The sequence below is a fragment of the Papio anubis genome, chromosome 1 (genome assembly GCF_008728515.1).
Source record: "Papio anubis isolate 15944 chromosome 1, Panubis1.0, whole genome shotgun sequence".
Taxonomy (NCBI): domain Eukaryota; kingdom Metazoa; phylum Chordata; class Mammalia; order Primates; family Cercopithecidae; genus Papio; species Papio anubis.
Genome location: NC_044976.1, coordinates 33,700,459 through 33,722,099, shown reverse-complemented (window position 1 = coordinate 33,722,099; position 21,641 = coordinate 33,700,459). Strand labels below are relative to the sequence as shown.

Sequence of the window (21,641 nt, the reverse complement as noted above, 5' to 3'; positions counted from 1 at the left end):
TCATAATTCTCTGAAGCCAGCATTACCCTGATACCAAAACTAGGCAGAAACACACACAAAAAAACTGCAGGCCAGTATCCCCAATAAACATAGATGCAGATATCTTCAACATAATATTAGCAAAACAAATTCAACAGCACATCAAGAAAATACATCATGATCAAGTGGGATTTATCCCAGGGATGCAAAGATGGTTCAACAAATGCAAATCAATAAAATTATACATCACGTCAACATGATGGAGGACAAAAACCATATGATTATCTCAGTAGAGAAAAAGCAACTGATAAAATTCAACAACCTTTGTTTCCAGAAGTGCTTTTGAAAGCATAAAATTCAGTATCCCTTCATGATAAAAATGCCCAACAAATTAGGCATAGAAGGAACAGCCTCAACCTCCTGGGCTTAAGCAGTTCTTCCACCTCAGCCTCCTGAGTAGCTGGGACTATAGGTGCATGCTGCCACACCTGAATAATTTTTTAAATTTTTTGCAGAGACAGGATCTTGCTATATTGATTGCCCAGGCTGGTCTTTAACTCCTGGCCTCATGTGACCCTCCTGCAGTCTTTCCACCTTGACCTCCCAAAGTGTTGAGATTATAGGCATGATCCACTGTACCCAGCCTCTAAAATTTTTGTGGAACCACAAAGACCCCTAATAATCAAAGCAATTTGAACAAAAAGAATAAAGCTGGAGGCATCATACTACCTGACTTCAAAATATATTATAGGCTGGACACAGTGGCTCATGCCTGAGCAACTTAGTGAGACTTCATCTCTACAAAAAATTTAAAAAATTAGACAGGGATGATGGTATGCATCTGTGGTCCCAGCTATTTGGGAGGCTGAGGCAGGAGGATTGTTTAAGCCCAGGAGGTTGAGGCTGCAGTGAGCTAAGACTGGACCACTACACTCCAGCCTGGGCAACAAAGTGAGATCCTGTCTCTAAAAACCCACAAACGTATATATATACACACATACACATATGTACATATATACATATATGTGAGTTTTTAATATATACATGTATATGTATATAAAATTCTAGTAACCAAAACAACAGACAGCATGGTATTGGTATAAAAACAGACAGACACATAGAGTAATGGAACAGAACAGAGAACTCAGAAATAAACCCACGTATTAACAGCCAGTTGATTTTTGACAGAGGTGCCAAGGACACACATTGGGGAAAGGATATCTTGTTCAACAAATGGTCCTGGGAAAACTGGATATTTATACACAGAGGAATGAAACTAGAGCCCCTGCCTCTCATCATATACAAAAATCAACTCAAAATGGATTAAAGACTTAAATGCGAGACCTAGAACTATAAAACTACTGGGAAGAAACACAGGGGAAACACTCTAGCATATTGGTCTAGGCAAAGATTTTATGGCTAAGACCCTACAGGCACAGGCTACAAAACCAAAAATAGACAAATGGGATTATATTAAGCTAAAAAGCTTCTGCACAGCAAATGAAACAACAAAGTGAAGGAGAGAACCCGTTGAATGGGAGAAAATATTTGCAAAATATGTCTTGTGACAAGGGACTAGTATCCATAATACACAATGAATTCAAACAACTCAATAGCAAAAAAACCTACACAGCCCCATTAAAAAGTGGGCAAAGGCCGGGCGCGGTGGCTCACGCCTGTAATCCCAGCACTTTGGGAGGCCGAGGTGGGTGGATCACAAGGTCAGGAGATCGAGACCACAGTGAAACCCTGTCTCTACTAAAAATACAAAAAATGAGCCAGGCGCGGTGGTGGGCGCCTGTAGTCCCAGCTACTCGGGCTGCTGAGGCAGGAGAAGCGTGAACCCAGGAGGCGGAGCTTGCAGTGAGCCAAGATCGCACCGCTGCACTCCAGCTTGGGCGAGAGAGCGAGACTCCGTCAAAAAAAAAAAAAAAAAAAAAAAAAAAGTGGGCAAAGGATCTACATATCCAGACATAAAAATGACTAACAGATATGTGAAAAAATGTTCAACATCACTAATTATTAGCAAAAGGCAAATCAAAACCACAATGAGATATCATCTTACCCCAGTTAAAATAGCTGTTATCAAAAAGGCGAAAAACAACAGATGCTGGCGAGTATGTGGAAAAAAGAGAACTCTCATATGCTATTGGAGGGAATGTTAAGTAGTACAGCCATTATATAAAACAGAATGGAGATTTCTTAACAAACTAAAGATAGAACTACTATATGATCCAGCAATCCCACTACTGAGTATTATTTATCTAAAGGAAAGAAAATTGGTATATTAAAGGGATACATGCACTCCCATGTTTATTGCAGGACTGTTCAAAATAGCAAAGATATGGAATTAACCTAAGTGTCTATCAACAGATGAATGGATAAATAAAATGTCACATATTTATGCAGTGGAACATACTATTTGGCCTTAGAATGAAATCGTGTATTTTACAGCAACACGGATAGAACTAGAGGTCATTTTTTATTTATTTATTTATTTATTTTTGAGATGGAGTCTCACTCTGTCACCCAGGCTGGAGTGCAGTGGCCGGATCTCAGCTCACTGCAAGCTCCGCCCCCTGGTTCACGCCATTCTCCTGCGTCAACCCCCCGCATAACTGGGACTACAGGCGCCCGCCACCTCGCCCGGCTAGTTTTTTTTTTGTATCTTTTAGTAGAGACGGGGTTTCACCGTGTTAGCCAGGATGGTCTCGATCTCCTGACCTCGTGATCCACCCGTCTCGGCCTCCCAAAGTGCTGGGATTACAGGCTTGAGCCACCGCGCCTGGCCACAAGGTCATTATTTTAAGTGAAATAAGCCAGACAGAGACAAATATTGCATATACTTAATCAAATGGGGGAGCTAAAAAAGTTGATCTCATGAAGATAGGAAGTACAATGATAATTACCCAAAGCTGGGAAGGATGTGGTTGTAGAACAAGTGAGGGGATGAGGAGAGGTTGATTAATGAGTATATACACACAGCTAGATAGAAGGAACAAATTCTAATATTCCATTGTAGAGTAAGGTGACTATATTTAACAACAATGTGTTGTATATTTAAAAATAACTAGAAGTGAGGCCTTGAAATGTTCTTAACACATAGAAATGATAAATGCTTGTGGTGATGGATATCCTAAATACCTTGACTTGGTCACTATACATTCTATGCATGTAACAAATACAGGTATCCCATAAATATGTACAAACTTTATCAATAAAACATTTTTTAAAAAGATGTGCTTCTGATCATCTTTCTTTTCCTAGGCTCTACTCCCTTAAGATAAGGCAAAGGATCCAGTTTGTCAGATAAATTGCAGAAGTCAGAGATCTCACCCAGTACTAAGTTCTAGTGATTATTTAGGAATAAAACAGTCAAGAGGTACAGTCAAGTAGGGAGAATTGGGGACATTTTGTATGACTCCCCAAGTTCTTTCTTCCCTCATTGAACATGTTCACTTGGGCCTATAGTAATGGATGAGGTCTCTAACAGAGGCTTCCAGGGTCGCCTGACAAAACTTGGACAGTGTTTGGGTTATGAAACATTTCTTTTTTATGCTGTGATACTTGTATAGCTTATGCGACATTCTTGAGGGAACCATGGACACAAAGAAGGCATTTTCAGTACAAACCAGTCTTAAAACTTTCTCCCCTGCTTTTATCTCCTATTTCAAAGGTCTAGATTTTATCAGAGCTGCTAGCAACAACCAGGGAATATAATTTTTTGTTATTTTTTCTTTGACCTAGTAATCCCTGTTAGTCCCCGTGACTATTTCCCCGAGTCTAAATATGTTTCCACCAAGTTCAATTGGTAAGACTTGCCCCATGATTTGCCTCAGAGCTTTTTGCCATTTTATACCAAGGACGAATAGGTAGTCATCCTGTCATTAGTTCCTCTTAGTTTTCCATCCTCTTCTTTTTCTTGCTATAAAGTGCCTTAACCATTATGATTTGTCAGTCTCATTTGACATTCTTGTGTAACTTGGTGCTTTTTGACTCACTTGCACTTAACTCTCCTTCCCCTCCCAACTTTTAAAATGTGACTAGAATCCATTGAGTTAATAAACCCCATCTATACTTAGACTTGTTAGTTAAGAGATTAGATAGAATATTTTGAGACTGGCTTTCTCTTAGAAAAAGACACTAGTTTTCATCTGGCCTGCAGGCCATGGCCATTCATTCTCTCATATTCCGTGTATCTCTGAGTTGGGAGGTAGGGTTAATGTCTTTAACACTCTTCACTGTCACTTCTTGAATATTCCTCCTCCACTTTCATGCAAAAACTTCAGCTCTTTGAGGTTTATACCACTTTCTACCCATAATCATTACTCATCTACCAACCCTCATTTACCACCCTCATTTATTGCAGCATATGGGCCTCATCTCCTTTCAGAGTCCCATCATCAACCTGGATGTCTTCAGTATGACCCACCTGATACCTGGCTACCTGGTTTCCTGACATTTTTGTTCATTCATTCTTTCAAAACCTCATTCATATACACACATGCATTTATTTATGTATTTGTTGAAAAAGATTTTTTGAGCACCTACAATGTAATATTCCAAACTCTATGCTAGAATTAGAGATGCAAGGGTAAAAGAATAAGAGAAGACAGAAAACCAAACGTGGTCCTGGAAGTTACAGTGTCGTGAGGGACAAAGACATGGAGCCAATGATTATTGAGCTGAAACCTCATGTGAGGAGTTAACTGGATGGAGAAAGGAGTCAAGAGAGTTCTAGGTAGAGGAGGCAGCATGTCAAAGGCACAGTAAGGGGAAGGAGAATGGTCCATTTCAGGGATTGAAGAAGGCTGGATTGGAACATAGGGAAGGAGGGAATGTGTGATACAAGCTGGAGCCAGAAAGGTAGGTAGGGTCCAAACCATACAAGATCTTTTTTTTTTTTTTGAGATGGAGTTTCACTGTGTTGCCAGGCTGGAGTGCAGTGGTGCGATCTCAGCTCACTGCAACCTCCGCCTCCTGGGTTCAAGCGATTCTCCTGCCTCAGCCTCCCAAGTAGCTAGGACTATAGGTGTGTGCCACCAAACCCAGCTAATTTTTGTATTTTTAGTAGAGATGGAGTTTCACCATGTTGGCCAGGATGGTCTCGATCTCTTGATCTCTTGATCCACCCACCTTGGCCTCCCAAAGTGCTGGGATTACAGGCATGAGCCACCGTGCCTGGCCCATACAAGATCTTTTTAAGTTATGTTAAAGATTTTGGTTTTCATTCTAAGAGGCCTGGGAAGCCATTGAAAATTTTGTTTAAATTTTTAAAACTTACTTTTCAAAAGAAAATAATACAGGTACATTATACAGATTCAAAAGATATAAAAGGATAGGCTGGGCACAGTGGCTCATGCCTGTAATCCCAGCACTTTGAGAGGCCAAGGAAGGCGGATCACAAGGTCAGGAGTTCGAGACCAGCGTGACCAACATGGTGAAACCCTGTCTCTACTAAAAATACAGAAATTAGCTGGGCGTGGTGGTGTGCACCTGTAATCCCAGCTACTTAAGAGGCTGAGGCAGGAGAATCGCTTGAATCTGGGAGGTGGACATTGCAGTGAGCCGAGATAGTGCCACTGCCCTCCAGCCTGGGTGATAGTGAGACTCTGTCTCAAAAATAAATAAACAAACAAATAAACACGTAAATGGATAAAGAACAAATAAGTCTCCTACTTTCATCTTCAGTCACCTAGCTTCCCCTCCTAAAATTTCATGAATATTCTTCCAAAAATAGCCTATATATGCATATATATATATATATACTCCCCCCCAACAAATTGTAGCATGCTATACATACTGCTCTGAACCTTTTTCCTCCCCACATAATGTACCCTGGATATCATTCTATGTTAGAACTGTACAGAGTGGCCTTATTTATTTCAGCAGTTGCATGGATCTTCCTTCTTTCCTTCATTTATTTATTTATTTATTTTTAAATTTTATTTTTTTTTTAAGACAGAGTCTCACTCTGTCACCCAGGCTGGAGTGCAGTGGCGTGATCTCAGCTCACTGCAAACTCCACCTCCCAGGTTCACGCCATTATCCTGCCTCAGCCTCCCAGGTAGCCGGGACTATAGGCACCCACCACCACGCCCGGCTAATTTTTTGTATATTTTAGTAGAGACGGGGTTTCACTGTGTTAGCCAGGATGGTCTCGATCTCCTGACCTCGTGATCCACCCATCTCCCAAAGTGCTGGGATTACAGGCATGAGCCACCATGCCCAGCCTATTTATTTAATTAATTAATTAATTAATTTTTTTAAAGGTGTGCACTTTTATTCAACTGGTCTCAAGTCAGTGTACAGGTAAGCCCTGGCTGCCTCCACCCACTCCCAGGGAGACCAAAAGCCTTCAGACATCTCAAGTTGGGGGACAAAAAAGAGGGGGCATGAAAGCTCATCATTCAAAATAAAATAAAAAAGTATTAAGGCGAAGATTAAAAAAATTTTGCATTACATAATTTACACGAAAGCAATGTTATCACCTCCCCTGTGTGGACTCGGGAGAGGACTGGGCCATTCTCCTTAGAGAGAAGTGGGGTGGCTTTTAGGAGGGCAGGGGACTTCCTGTAACAATGCATCTCATATGTGGAATGACTATTAAAAAAGAAAGAACAATGTACAGTCAAAGTCCTCGGCCACGTTGTAGAACTTTGGGGGATGCTCGCTCCAACTGACTGCTGTCACCTTCACTGTTCCAGTTTTTAAATCCTGAGTCAAGCCAAAAAAAACCAAAACAAAACAAAACAAAAAAAACAAATAAAGCTATGCCAATCTCATCTTGTTTTCTGTGCAAGTTAGGTTTTGTCACGAAAGGGTGTAACACAACTAAGTCACAGTCCGCTTAGAAGCATTTGCGGTGGACGATGGAGGGGCCAGACTCATCATACTCCTGCTTGCTGATCCACATCTGCTGGAAGGTGGACAGCGAGGCCAGGATGGAGCCGCCCATCCACACAGAATACTTGGGCTCAGGAGGAGCAATGATCTTGATCTTCATCGTGCTGGGCGCCAGGGCAGTAATCTCCTTCTGCATCCTGTTGGCAATGCCAGGGCACATGGTCGTGCCACCAGACAGCACTGTGTTGGCGTACAGGTCTTTACCGATGTCCACACTTCATGATGGAGTTGAAGATAGTTTCGTGGATGCCACAGGATTCCATGCCCAGGAAGGAAGGCTGGAAGAGAGCCTCAGGGCAGCGGAACTGCTCGTTGCCAATGGTGATGACCTGGCCATCGGGCAGCTCGTAGCTCTTCTCCAGGGAGGAGCTGGAAGCCACCATGGCCATCTCCTGCTTGAAGTCCAGGGCGACGTAGCACAGCTTCTCCTTGATATCATGCATGATTTCCCGCTCAGCCATGGTGGTGAAGCTGTAGCTGCGCTCAGTGAGGATCTTCATGAGGTAGTCAGGTCCCTGCCAGCCAGGTCCAGACGCAGGATGGTGTGGGGGAGGGCATACCCCTCATAGATGGGCACAGTGTGGGTGACCCCGTCACCAGAGTCCATCACGATGCCAGTGGTACGGCCAGAGGCGTACAGGGACAGCACAGCCTGGATGGCCACGTACATGGCTGGGGTGTTGAAGGTCTCAAACATGATCTGGGTCATCTTCTCGTGGTTGGCCTTGGGGTTTAGGCGGGCCTCGGTCAGCAGCATGGGGTGCTCCTCAGGAGCCACACGCAGCTCATTGTAGAAGGTGTGGTGCCAGATCTTCTCCATGTTGTCCCAGTTGGTGACGATGCTGTGCTCGATGGGGTACTTCAGGGTGAGGATGCCTCTCTTGCTCTGGGCCTCGTCGCCCAACATATGAATCCTTCTGACCCATGCCCACCATCATGCCTGGTGCCTGGGGTGCCCCACGATGGAGGGGAAGACGGCCCGGGGGGCATCGTCGCCCGCGAAGCTGGCCTTGCACATGCCGGAGCCGTTGTCCACAACGAGCATGGCGATATCATCATCCATGGTGAGCTGGCGGCGGGTGTGGACGGGCGGTGGAGCGGCGAAGGCGAGGCTCTGTGTTCGTGGGGCGGACGCGGTCTCGGTGGTCTATTTATTTTTTATTTATTTTTTTGAGACAGAGTCTCACTCTTTCGCTCAGGCTGGAGTATAATGGTGCAATCTCGGCTCACTGCAACCTCTGTCTTCCGGGTTCAAGTGATTCTCTTGCCTCAGCCTCCTCCAATTGCTGGGATTACAGGCGTGCACCACCATGCCCAGCTAACTTTTTGTATTTTTAGTAGAGACGGAGTTTCCCTATGTTGGCCAAGCTGGTCTTGAACTCCTGACCTCAAATGATCCACCCGCCTCAGCCTCCCAAAGTGCTGGGATTATAGGAGTGAGCCACTGCGCCCAGCCTTCTATAGTTTATTTAACCAGTTATCAACTGATGACTGTTTAAGCTGTTTCCAATTATTTTCTAACTCAAACATTATGCCGTGAATATTTTTGATATTGTGTTACATAGTGCTAGTTTATTTGTACAATAAAATTCCAAGTTTAGCTACCTTTATTTTATATAGGCTGAATTTCTTTTCTTCAGAGCATTTATATTAGTTTCCAATCCTATATATTTATTGTCTTTTAATCTCTGTCTCCCCCATCTAAGTTATAAACTCTACCAAAGTAATGCCCAGCATGCAGCAGGTGCTCAAAAATACTTGTTGAATGGACGAATGACTAAGAAGATAAGGATGATAGCTAGGAGGGAAGTAGGGTTGCTTCAATTTTGAAAAGAATGGAGTTCATTGAGGTTGCTCATGCTTGAGGCCGGAGAACCACTAGAGGGCAGGAGTTCAAGACCAGCCTAGGCAACATAGTGAGACCTCATCTCTACAAAAAAATAAAAACATAAAAAAATAACTGGGTGTAGTGGCACACATGTGTAGACCCAGATATTTGGGAGGCTAAAGTGGGAGGATTGAACCTAGGAGTTTGAGGCTGCATTGAGCTGTGATTCCACCATGACAGGATGAGACCCTGTCTTAAAGGAAAAAAAAGAGGCTGGGTACAGTGGCTCACGCCTATAATCCTAGCACTGTGGGAGGCTGAGGCGGGCGGATCATGAGTTCAGGAGTTTGAGACCAGCCTGGCCAATATGGTGAAACCCCATCTCTACTAAAAATATAAAAATTAGCCAGGTGTGGTGGCGCACACCTGTAGTCCCAGCTGCTTGGGAGGCTGAGGCAGAAGACTCGCTTGAACCTGGGTGGCAGAGGTTGCAGTGAGCCAAGATTGTGCCACTGCACTCCAGCCTGCGTGACAGAGTGAGACTCCGTCTCAAAAAAAAAAAAAAAAAAAAAGATTTGAGGGTGGCTACTGTGGGAAATGAAATAAATAATGAAGGTAGAAACTCGCAGAATAGCCAGGAAGCCCACTGCTGATAAGAATGGAGACCATTAGGGTGAGATCAGTCTGTGAGGTTGGATTATCTTTTTTCCCAGCTCTCAGAACAGATTCATCCATGATTGCCATTTTCCCAGATAGCTAGGGCAAAGGAATGGAGAATATCAGTACTGGAGAGGTTGAAGTGATGGACTCTAGAATTGGCGCTGCATAAGGACAGATATGAAGATGAATCTGAAACATATCTTCTCTTTCTTTTCCTGAATAATCTCATCTATGCTCATAGTTTTAGTTTCCTATGGGAAGAAAGAGAGAGCAAAGTTCTTCTTTAAAAGAACTTTGAAAAGATATCTTTTCACTGGTCTGGTTTGAGCACATAGATCCTGGTCTGGAGACTGATAAGAGATGAGTCTGGAGACAGAGGTCAGGCCATGCTACACAGAATTTTGAAGGCCACTGTGTGAGGTTCAGGAAGGTCTCCTAAGCACCGTATAATCAAGGTCTGCTCTGTTAAGTGGTTTTACTTTTATTTCTTGTAACAGGAAGATAAAGAATTAGGGTGTTTTAATTGTCACTGAAAGGCAGCAGGGAAGCAGCCTGGGCTGGAAATGTGGATCCACATTTGAGAGCAGTGGAAGTTTACATAGAATTAGAAGCCATCATATGGTTGAAGTTATATAGAGGGGGAAAAAAAACTATAGTTCACTGTGCTGAATCACTTTTATTTTTTAAAAACAGATATAGCTTACAATCACTTTTAATTCTTAGCATGTTCTTTCTAAGCCTCTGGGTCTTTGTTTAGGTATTCTAGTTTCTACCTCCTACCTGTATTGATTTATTTTCCTCTCAAAATTTCACATTCCCAAGGACACCAGATTTGCCTGGTTTATACCTGTCTATCTGTTAAATGGAGATAATTTTAGGGCATTCAGATGGGCTATACCAAATATGCCACATAATTCATTTTAAGTAAGAAATAGCCCCATAACTCATCATCCTCTGACATTAGTCAAACTGTAAGGAGAATTTGAGCAAGCAAGCCTTTTTTTTTTTTTTTTTTTGCTCTGTCACCCGGGCTGGAGTGCAATGGCATGATCATGGTTCACTGCAACCTCTGCCTCCTGGGTTCAAGCAATTCTCCTGCCTCAGCCTCCCGAGTTACAGGTGCCCACCACCATGCCCGGCTAGTTTTTGTGTTTTTAGTAGAGACGAGGTTTCACCATGTTGGCCAGGCTGGTCTCAAACTCCTAACCTCAAGTAATCTGCCCGCCTCGGCCTCCCAAAATGCTGGGATTACAGGCGTGAGCCACTGCCCGGCCAATTTTTTAACTTTTATTTTAGGTTCGGGGCACATCTGAAGGTTTGTTATATAAGTAAACTCATGTCACAGGGGTTTGTTATACAGATTATTTCATCACCTAGGTATTAAGCCTAGTACCCAATAGTTATTTTTTCCTGCTCCTCTCCCTCCTCTCACCCTCTGTCCTCAAGTAGATTCCAGAGTCTGTTATTCCCTTCTTTGTGTTCTTGAGTTCTCATCATTTAGCTCCCACTTATAAGTGAGAACATGGAGTATTTGGTTTTCTGTTCCTGCGTAGTTTGCTAAAGATAATAGCCTCCAGGTCTATCCGTGTTCCTGCAAAAGATATGATCTCTTTTTTTTATGGCTGCATAGTATTCCATGTTGCATTTGTACCACATTTTCTTTATCCAATCTGTCATTGATGAACATTTAGGTTGATTCCATGTCTTTGCTATTGTGAATAGTGCTGTAATGAACATTCACATGCATGTGTCTTATGGTAGAACGATTTCTGTTCCTTTGGGTGTGTACCCAGTAATAGGATTGTTGAGCTGATGGTAGTTCTGCTTTTAGTTCTTTGAGGAATTGCATACTGCTTTCCACAATGGTTGAACTAATTTATACTCCCACCAGTGTATAAATGTTCCTTTTCTCCACAATCTTGCCAGCATCTGTTATTTTTTGGCTTTTTGATAATAGCCATTCTGACTGGTGTGAGATAGTATCTCACTGTGGTTTTGCTTTGCATTTCTCTAATGATCAGTGATATTGAACTTTTTAAAATATTCTTGTTGGTTGCCTTTATGTCTTCTTTTGAAAAGTGTGTGTTCATGTCCTTTGCCCACTTTTTATTGAGGTGGTTTTTTTCTTGTAAATTTGTTTAAGTTCCTTATAAATGCTGGATATTAGACTTTTGTTAGATGCATAGTTTGCAAATATTTTCTCCCATTCTGTAGATTGTTTCTTTACTCTGTTGATAGTTTCTTTTGCTGTGCAGAAGCTCTTTAATTAGATCCTATTTCTCAATTTTGGCTTTTGTTGTGATTGCTTTTGGTGTCTTTGTCATGAAATCTTTGTTTCTATGTTCCTAGGGCGGTATTGCCTAGGTTGTCATTGTCTTCCAGGGTTTTTATAGTTTTGGGTTTTACATTTAGGTCTTTAATCCATCTTGATTTGATTTTTGCGTATGGTATAAGGAAGGGGTCCAGCTTTAATCTTTTGCATATGGCTAGCCAGTTATCCTAGCACCATTTATTGAGTAAGCTGTCTTTTCCTCATTGCTTGTTTTTGTCAGCGTTGTCAAAACTTAGATGTTTGTAGGTGTGTGGCTTTGTTTCTGGCTTTGTTTCTGGCCTCTCTATTTTGTTCCATTGGTCTATGTGCCAATTTTTGTACCATTACCATGCTGTTTTGGTTGCTGTAGCCCTGTAGTATAGTTAGAAGTTGGGTAACCTGGTGCCACCAGCACTGGTCTTTTGGCTTAGCATTGTCTGGGCTATTTGGGCTCTTTTTTGGTTCCATAATGAATTTTAAAATAGTTTTTTTTTTTTTCTAGTTCTGTGAAGAATGTCATTGATAGTTTGATAGGAATGGCATTGAGTCTGTAAATTGATTTGGCTAGTATGACCATTTTAATGATATTGATTCTTCCTGTTCATGAGCATGGCATGTTTTTCCATTTATTTGTGTCTTCTTTGATTTTTTTCAGCAGTGTTTTATAATTTTCATTGTAGAGCTCTTTCTCCTCTCTCTCTGGAATACATGTATTCCTAGGTATTTTATTCTTTTTGTGGCAATTGCAAATGGGATTGCCTTCCTGATTTGGCTCTTGGCTTGGGGGGTGTTGGTGTGTAGGAATGCTAGTGATTTTTGTACACTGATTTTGTCTCCTGAAACTTTGCTGAAGTTGTTTATCAGTTGAAGGAGCTTTTGGGCCAAGACTATGGGGTTTTCTAGATATAGAATCATGTTGAATGCAAACAGGAATAGTTGGACTTCCTCTCCTCCTATTTGGATGCCCTTTCTTTCTCTTGCCTGATTGCTATGGCTAGGATTTCTAATACTGTGTTGAATAAGATTGGTAAAAGAGGGAATCCTGGTCTTGTGCTGGTTTTCAAAGGGAATACTTCCAGCTTTTGCCCATTCAGTATGATGTTTGTTGGTTGTGGGTTTGTCATAAATGGTTCTTATTACTTTGAGTTATGTTCCTTCCATATCTAGTTTATTGAGAGTTTTTAACATGAAGGGATGCTGAATTTTATAGAAAGCCTTTTCTGTACCTATTGAGATAATCATGTGGTTTTTGTGTTTAGTTCTTTTTATGTGATGAATCACATTTATTATTTGTGTATGTTGACCCAAACTTGCTTCCTGGGGATGAAGCCCACTTGATTGTGGTGGAATAGCTTTTTGATGTGCTGCTGGATTCAGTTGGCAAGTATTTTGTTGAGGATTTTTGCATTGATATTCACCAAGGATATTGGCCTGAGGTTTTCTTTCTTAGTTGTGTCTTTGCCCAGTTTTGGTATCAGGATGATGCTGGCCTCATAGATTGAGCTGGGGAGAAGTTCCTCCTCTTCAATTTTTTGGAATAGTTTTAGTAGGAAGGTACCAGCTCTTCTTTGTACGTCTCGTAGAATTCAGCTGTGAATCCATCTGGTCTTGGGCTTTTTTTGGTTGGTAGGCTATTTATTACTGATTCAGTTTTAGAGTTCATTATTGGTCTGTTCAGCGAATCAGTTTCTTCTTGGTTCAATCTTGGGAGGGTGTATGTGTCCAGGAATTTATCCATCTCTTCCAGGTTTTCTAGTTTGTATGCATAGAAGTGTTCATAGTAGCTTCTGATGGTTATTTTTATTTCTGTGGGGTCAGTGATAACATCCTCTTCATCATTTCTAATTGTGTTTATTTGGATATCCTCTCTTTTTCTTCTTTATTAGTTAGTGGCCTATCTTATTAAATTTTTCAAAAAACCAACTCCTGGACTTGTTGATCTTTTGAATGTTTTTTTTGTGTCTTGGTTTCCTTCAATTCAGCTCCAATTTTGGTTATTTCTTGTCTTCTACTAGGTTTGGGTTTGATTTGTTCTTGCTTCTCTTTAGTTGTGATGTTAGGTTATTAATTTGAGATCTTTCTAACCTTTTGATGTGGGTATTTAGTGCTATGAACTTCCCTTTTAACACTGCCTTAGCTGTGTCCCAAAGATTCTGGTATGTTGTATCTTTGTTCTCATTAGTTTCAAATAACTTCTTGATTTGTGCCTTAATTTCATTACTTACCCAAAAGTCATTCAGGAGCATGTTGTTTAATTTTCATGTTTCATGTAATTGCATGGTTTTGAGTGATTTTCTTAGTTTTGACTTCTGTTTTCATTGTGTTGTGGTCTAAGAGTGTTTTCATTGTGTTGTGGTCTAAGAGGGTGTTTGGTATAATTTTGGTTCTTTCCTTTTTTTTTTTTTTTGTGGAGACGGAGTTTCACTCTTTTTGCCCAGGCTGGAGTGCAATGGCACAATCTCGGCTCACTGCAACCTCTGCCTCCCAGGTTCAAGGAATTCTCCTGTCTCAACCTCCCGAGTAGCTGGGATTACAGGTGTGTGCCACCATGCCCGGCTAATTTTGTATTTTTAATAGAGACAGGGTTACACCATATTGGCCAGGCTGGCCTCGAACTCCTGACCTCAGGTGATCTGCCCTCCTCGGCCTCCCAAAGTGTTGGGATTACAGGTGTGAGCCACCACGCCTGGCCTTAATTTTGGTTCTTTTGCATTTGCTGAGGATTATTTTATATCCAATTATGTGGTCAATTTTAGAGTATGCCATTTGTCTATGAGAGGAATGTATATTCTCTTGTTTTTGGTTGAAGAGTTCTGTAGAGGTCTGTTGGATCCCTTTGATCCAATGTTGAGGTCAGGTCCTGAATATCTTTATTAATTTTCTGCCTCAATGATCTGTCTAATACTATCAGTGGAGTGTTTACTTCTCCCACTATTATTGTGTGGGAGTCTATGTTTCTTTGTAGGTTGCTAAGAACTTGCTCTATGAATCTGGGTGCTCCTGTGTTGGGTCCATATATATTTAGGATGGTTAGGTTTTCTTGTTGAATTGAACCCTTTACCATTTTGTAATGCCTTTCTTTGTCTTTTTTGATCTTTGTTGGTTTAAAATCTGTTTTGTCTGAAATTAGGATTGCAACTCCTACTTTTTTTGGTTTTCCATTTGCTTGGTAGACTTTCCTCCATCCCTTTATTTTGAGCCAATGAGTGTCATGTGTCCCTCATCCTTATCGGTAAGAAGAGAGAAAACAGAATGCCACTGGGTCTTGCTTTTTTATCCAGGTTGCCACTTTGTGCCTTTTAAGTGGGGGCATTTAGCCCATTTTGTAAGTGTTTTTTTTTTTTTTTTTTCTTGAGATGGAGTCTCGTTCTGTTGCCCAGGCTGGAGTGCAGTGGCCAGATCTCAGCTCACTGCAAGCTCCGCCTCTCGGGTTCACACTGTTCTCCTGCCTCAGCCTCCCGAGTAGCTGGGACTACAGGCGCCCGCCACCACACCTGGCTAATTTTTTGTATTTTTTTAGTAGAGACGGGGTTTCACCTTGTTAGCCAGGATGGTCTTGATCTCCTGACCTTGTGATCTGCCCATCTCGGCCTCCCGAAGTGCTGGGATTACAGGCTTGAGCCACCGCGCCCGGCCTGTAAGTGTTTTTTATCTCTAGCATCGATCATACTTTCTAACACAGTAAATGTCTGTTGATTTCGTGTATGTTTACTTTCATCTCTTGCCCATTTATAGACATTTTGGTTGTTAACCCGACTGTGTGCACTTTTATATTTAGCTTTTTACTCTTAGGGTTACATTGTAAACAATTTTCCATCTTGCTACCTGGTCTTTATAATGATCTTTTAATGATAGTTGTTAAGTTGCTATGCCATAATTCACTTAACCATTACCCCAGGAAGAACTAATAGAATAGAATATACAAAGGTAGAATGGCCTGCTTTGTTAATGAATTCTCAACTATAGGAGGTAATTTAAAAGACTGGAAAATACTTTGAATTGTTTTAGAGGGGATTTTAGCTCCAGATGGGAATTGAACTAAATATATTTTAAAAATCTTTCTTTCCCTGAAATTTGGGAATTCTATGTTTTGTGGCCTCTGTAAGTGAATGTGAACCTTGTGTGTTTGAGTATATAAATTTCAAAATGTTAAAGACATCACTCTCACAAATATAAAGGAAATGTTTGTCCGAGATTTAACTCATGAATGAGGGAATCAGTGGGCAATAAAACTGCTTTTGAGAAACACAAATTTATGTTGTCAGTCAGGAAAAGAATGATGAAATAAGTTTGTAAATTAGATGTGAAATATTAATATCTTACAGAGCACTGAAACTAAAACATTGGAAGTTATGTATATTATTTTTGTTTTGTTTTATTTTTTTGAGACAGGATCTTACTGTCTCCCAGGCTGGAGTGTGATGGCATCATCATAGCTTAATGCAGCCAGTATCTCCCAAGCTCAAGCAATCCTATTGCCTCAGCCTCCTGAGTAGCTGGGACTGCAAGTGCACACCGCCACACCTGGCTGATTTTTTAAGTTTTTGGTAAAGACGAGGTCTTGCTATGTTGCCCGGGCTGGTCTCAAACTTCTGAGCTCAAACAATTCTCCTGTCTCAGCTTTCCAAAGTGTATGGGAGTGAACCATCATGTGCAGCCAGAGGTTATATTTTATACAGGACAGAAAAAATATATATATATGTATATGATATATATATATAAATCAAAATCATTTATAACTTATCAATATTCTATACATTAACATCTAAATTTAGGCTCTACTCAGTAGTAAATAGTGAATCAAACAAAGGTACATTCTCTTAGACTAGAGGTTGGCAAGCTTTTTCTTAAAGGGCCAGATAGTAAATATTTTAGGCTTTGTGGGCTGTAAGTTGTATTACAACTACTTAACTCTGCCATGGTAGAGCAAAGGCAACTATAGATAACACATACATAAATGAGTTCCAATAAAAAATTTATTTACAAAAACAGGCAGCAGTCTAAATTGGTCCCTGGTCTATATGCCCCTGGTTTATTGAATCTGTAGTAATATCCCTTCTTTCATTCTTTTTTTTTTTTTTTGAGATGGAGTCTCATCCTGTTACCCAGGCTAGAGTACAGTGGTGTGATCTCGGCTCACTGCAACCTCCACCTCCTGGGTTCAAGCAATTCTCCTGCCTCAGCCTCCCAAGTAGCTGGAATTACAGGCACACACCACCATGCCCAGTTAATTTTTGTATTTTTAGTAGAGGTGGGGTTTCACCATGTTGGCCAGGCTCGTCTTGAACTCCTGACCTCAAGTGATCTGCCTGCCTTGGCCTCCCAAAGGCTGGGATGACAGGCATGAGCCGCTGCACCTGGCCCCTTCTTTCATTCTTGATTCTGGTAACTTGACTGCTCCTTTTTTTTTCCTGTGGTCAGTCGGACTAGAACTTTATCAGCTTTACTGATCTTTTGAACAACCAGATTTTTGTTTCATTGATTTTTCTCTATTGTTTTCTGTTTGATTACTCTTATCTTTATCATTTCTTTCCTTTACTTACTTTGGGGTTTACTTTACTCTTTTTTTTCCCAGATGTTATGATGGAAGCAAAGATCATTGAATTTTTTTTTTTTTTTTTTGGTCAAAGTTTGTCTTTTATTTTTCCAGATCTTTTTATTTTATTTTATTTATTTTTTCGAGACAGAGTCTTGCTCTATTGCCCAGGCTGGAGTGCAGTGGCATGATCTTGGCTCACTGCAACCTCCCCCTCCCATTTCCAGCAATTCTCCTGCCTCAACCTCCTGAGTAGCTGGGATTACAGATGTGCACCACCACACCTGGCTAATTTTTGTATTTTTGGTAGAGACGGAGTTTTACCATGTTGGACAGGCTGGTCTTGAACTCCTAACCTCAAGTGATCCATCCGCCTCAGCCTCCCAAAGTGCTGGGATTACAGGCATGAGCCACCACACCTGGCTTAGATCTTTTTGAATCCAGGTAATATACGTAGACAAACAAAAATAGCTTCATTGTTAAAAATATAAATAAGAACATAATATATAGATTTTCTGCAACTTGTGTTTTTCACTTAAGTCATCAAGGGGGATATTTCTATGACTATATAAAATTCTATGCCATTTCTTTCAAATGGTACATAGTATTCTATAGTAACTATTTCCATATTGACAGACATTTAGATTCTTCAGCTATTTCACTAATAGAAACCATATTATGGTGAACATTCTTACAAGTGAGAAGGTTTCTAGATAGAGGTGCACTTATTAAATATCTCCTCTTTGATGTCAGAAGAAATAAATTACTTTTGCATGTTTACCACACTAACTACATTTCATGATTCATTCTTTTTAAAATTTTTAATTTTTATCTTTTATAGAGATGGGGTCTCACTGTGTTGCCCAGTCTGGTCTTGAACTCCTGGGCTCAAGTAGTCCTCCCACCTCATCTTACCAAAGTCCTGGTATTACAGGCATGAGCCACCATGCCTGGCTTGATGACTTTGTTATAAATTTTCTTATGTTGTTTAAGGGCTGAACTTTGGGGAAAAGCTTCCCACATTCCTTACATTCATAAGATGGATTTTCTGATTTTCAGCAAGGCCTTGGCTGTACCTGAAAGCTTTCCCATATTTCTTATAGTGAAAGGTTTTTTGTTTTTTGTTGTTTCCCCCCCAGTATGAATTCCTTGATGTGCAGTAAGAGTTGATCTCTTTGTAAAGGCTTTCCTACAGTCATTGTCCTGATAGGGTTTATTTCCACTATGAGTTTTCTGATGCCCAGCAAAGGAGATTTGCCCAGCACATCTTTCTATACCTGAGAAATATTTCACATTTAATATGGTGATAGGGTTTCTCTCCTGTATGAAATCTTTGATGACTAATAAGAGTCAAACTGTTACTAAAGGCTTTTCTGTATTTATTACACCAATGTACTTTTTCACAAAGATGGTTTTTCTGCTGCTCCAACACAGTTGAGTTACCTCTGAAAGCTTTCCCACATTCCTTACATTTAAAAGGCTTTTCTCAGCCAGGCGTGGTGACTCACACCTGTAATCCCAACACTTTGGGAAGCGAAGGTCCGGGGATTGCTTGAGCCTAGGAGTTCAAGAGCAGCCTGGGCAACACAGGGAGACCCCATCTCTGACAAAAAGTTAAAAAAATTAGCTAGACATGGTGATGCTCACCTGTAGTCCTAGCATCTTGGGAGGCTGAGGCAGGAGGATCGCTTGAGCCCGAAGGTCAAGGCTGCACTGAGCTGTGATGTGCCACTGCACTCCAGCCTGGGCAATAGAACGGGACCCTGTCTCTAAATAAATAAATGTGTGTTTCTAAAAGGCTTATCTCTACTGTGTTTTCTCTCCTGATGAGTAAGGACTGCCTTCTGAACAAAGTTTCCCACAGTCATGTTTGTAGAGTTCCTGACTGTATGAATTCTCTGATGACTTGAAAGGACAGTTTTGCCTACGCGTGGTGGCTCATGCCTTGCTCTGCAGTGACAGAGACTCCCTCTCAAAAAAAAAAAAAAAAAAAAAAAAGCCGGGCGCGGTGGCTCACGCCTGTAATCCCAGCACTTTGGGAGGCCAAGGCAGGCAGATCACAAGATCAGGAGATCGAGACCATCCTGGCTAACAGGGTGAAACCCCGTCTCTACTAAAAATACAAAAAATTAGCCTGGCGTGGTGGTGCGTGCCTGTAGTCCCAGCTACTCGGAGGCTGAGGCAGGAGAATGGCCTGAACCCAGGAGGCGGAGCTTGCAATGAGCCGAGATCGTGCCACTGCACTCCAGCCTGGGCGACAAAGCGAGACTCCATCTCAAAAAAAAAAAAAAGAAAGGACAGTTTTTTTCTGAAAGCTTTTTCACATTTATTGCATTTATGGTATTTCTCTCTAGAATAAATTCTCTGATGATTAGTAAATGTTGAGTGCTTGAGGAATTTGCCACATTCAATACATCTATAAAGTTGCTCGCCTATGTGAGTTTATGATGATTTGAAAGGGGTGATAGTGGGATAGTCTGCTCATAAAGACTATTCCACATTCTTTATATTTATGTGGTTTCTCACTAGTATGATTGCTCTGGTGGCTAAAAAGAGGAAGAGTTGTATTCAAATTGTACTTTCCCACATTCTTTGCATTTATAGCACTGCGTCTCTGTGGAGCCTCCTCCCTCTCAATCCAGGCCTCTTTCTATCATGATGCTTTTTGTTTGCTCTTGCAGAACGTCAGAGTATTTTGCTTTAGAGTTAAGATCTTTGTTTCAAACGAGTTCTCTGGGACTGCAGAGGTACCTGATGCAATTCTGACGCCTCCATCCAGGCTCTACTCCTTGCTGCAGTTGGATGATTAGTTTTGATTTGAAAGAGAGAAGCCCACAGACATAAGATTCCCATGGTTTCCAGCATCACATGGCTGTATACATCCTGTTAAGTGTATTAGAGTATCCCCGTTCAACCTGGGTACAGGCCACAGCCACATCCCCAGATGTCAGTGGTCCCTGGATCTGGGCCATCTGTCTCCTGAACTGTCTCCCAGATAAAAGCAGAGAACCCTGTGTATGCTAATAGTTCTGGAGGCTAGAAATCCAAAATCAAGGTGTTAGAAGGGTTGATATCTTTGGAGACTGGAGGTGGAATTCCTTCCTTGCCTCCCCCTAGCTTCTAGTGGTCTCTGTCAATCCTTGGCTTTCCTTGGCTTGCAGCTGTATTACTCCAGTCTCTGCCTCTGTCATCACATGTCATTTTCTCCATGTGTCTCTCTAAATCATTGATTTTATAGATTTTTCTTCTATGAAATAAGCATTTAAAATTATGAATGTCCCTCTAGACATTGCTTTAACTGCATCTCACAAATTTTTATGTATTGTGTTATTTTCATTCAGTTCAAAATATTTTCTAATTTCCCTTATGCAGTTTCAACCTATACCTTGGTAAATCAGTGTTCAGCCAAAACTGAAGGTGACTACTGTTCAGATTTCTGGAGCTCTTTCACTGTGTAGCTTCCTCCTTTCTGGTACTTTGTTAAAACATTCTAGCTACCAGTCACCCTGAACTCTGTCCACCCAATTTAGCAGCTGTCCTATTATGCTTGCCTTCTCCTCACCTGTGCCACAGTCTGGAGCATGCCTCCAGCAGAAAGCCAAGGGATTCATAGAGCTCACCTGGTTTGTTTCCTTTCTCTCAGGGATCACAGGCCTGCACTGTATGTTGTCCAGTGTCTAAAAATAGTAGCTTTATATATTTTGTCTAGTTTTCTAGTTACTCATGGTGGGAAAGCAAGCCCCATAGCAATTCCTTCTTCAAGAGCAGAAGTGGAAGTTGCATTGCATTTTAAAAAATTAAATAATATATCAACTTACAAAAAAGTACAGATAGTTTTCATCTGTGTTGACCTCTTAAGTATGAGAAAATTATTATGAGAAGAATGAGGGAAAGTTGATATAAAGGTAAAAAATAGTAGTTACTGATCTAACAATTTGATTTCAACAAAGTCTATTCACTCAGTTAGCTATTACCAAGATTCTTACTATTGGTGCCTGTGTGGAAAGGTGAATAAAAATGAGGGGGTATTTCTGTATCTCTTGGTAGCTTAATTTTTTTTTTCGTGGTTGCTATTTCTTCATCTTTTTTAAAGGAAGTTCTGTTTTCTGTGGCCTTCTAAATTGCCTGGTCTGGTGGTAGGTTGGTGCCAGTGCTGGCTTCCATAGTGCTCCTGACTCAATAGTCTAGAAGCTTGCCTTTATCTTCCTTTTCTCTTTCAGTTGATTAGTTTCCACATTTAGTCTGTTGGATATTTAGTAAGTGTTCTGTGGGCGTCAGATTGGCTTTGGCTGATTGTCAGTTGCTTTCGTTAGAGCTCTTTTCAGTTGTGTGTACATGCAGACATGATTATCCATATCTTCAGTGTTTTGATTCTATTGCATATTTTTTCTATGTAATTTTAACATATATTTTATGTTATA

The 21,641-nt window shown here is 41.0% G+C and overlaps 1 protein-coding gene and 1 pseudogene across 13 annotated transcripts in view; one reads left to right on the top strand and one right to left on the bottom strand.

Annotated features, from left to right (window-relative positions):
• Positions 1 to 21,641, top strand: part of KIAA0319L (KIAA0319 like) — a 129,170-nt gene that overhangs the window by 31,501 nt on the left and 76,028 nt on the right. The window lies entirely within an intron of this gene.
• On the bottom strand, positions 6,249 to 8,026 carry LOC108586324 (annotated as a pseudogene). The gene has a single exon (XR_004176567.1). The product of XR_004176567.1 is annotated as an actin, cytoplasmic 1-like (transcript).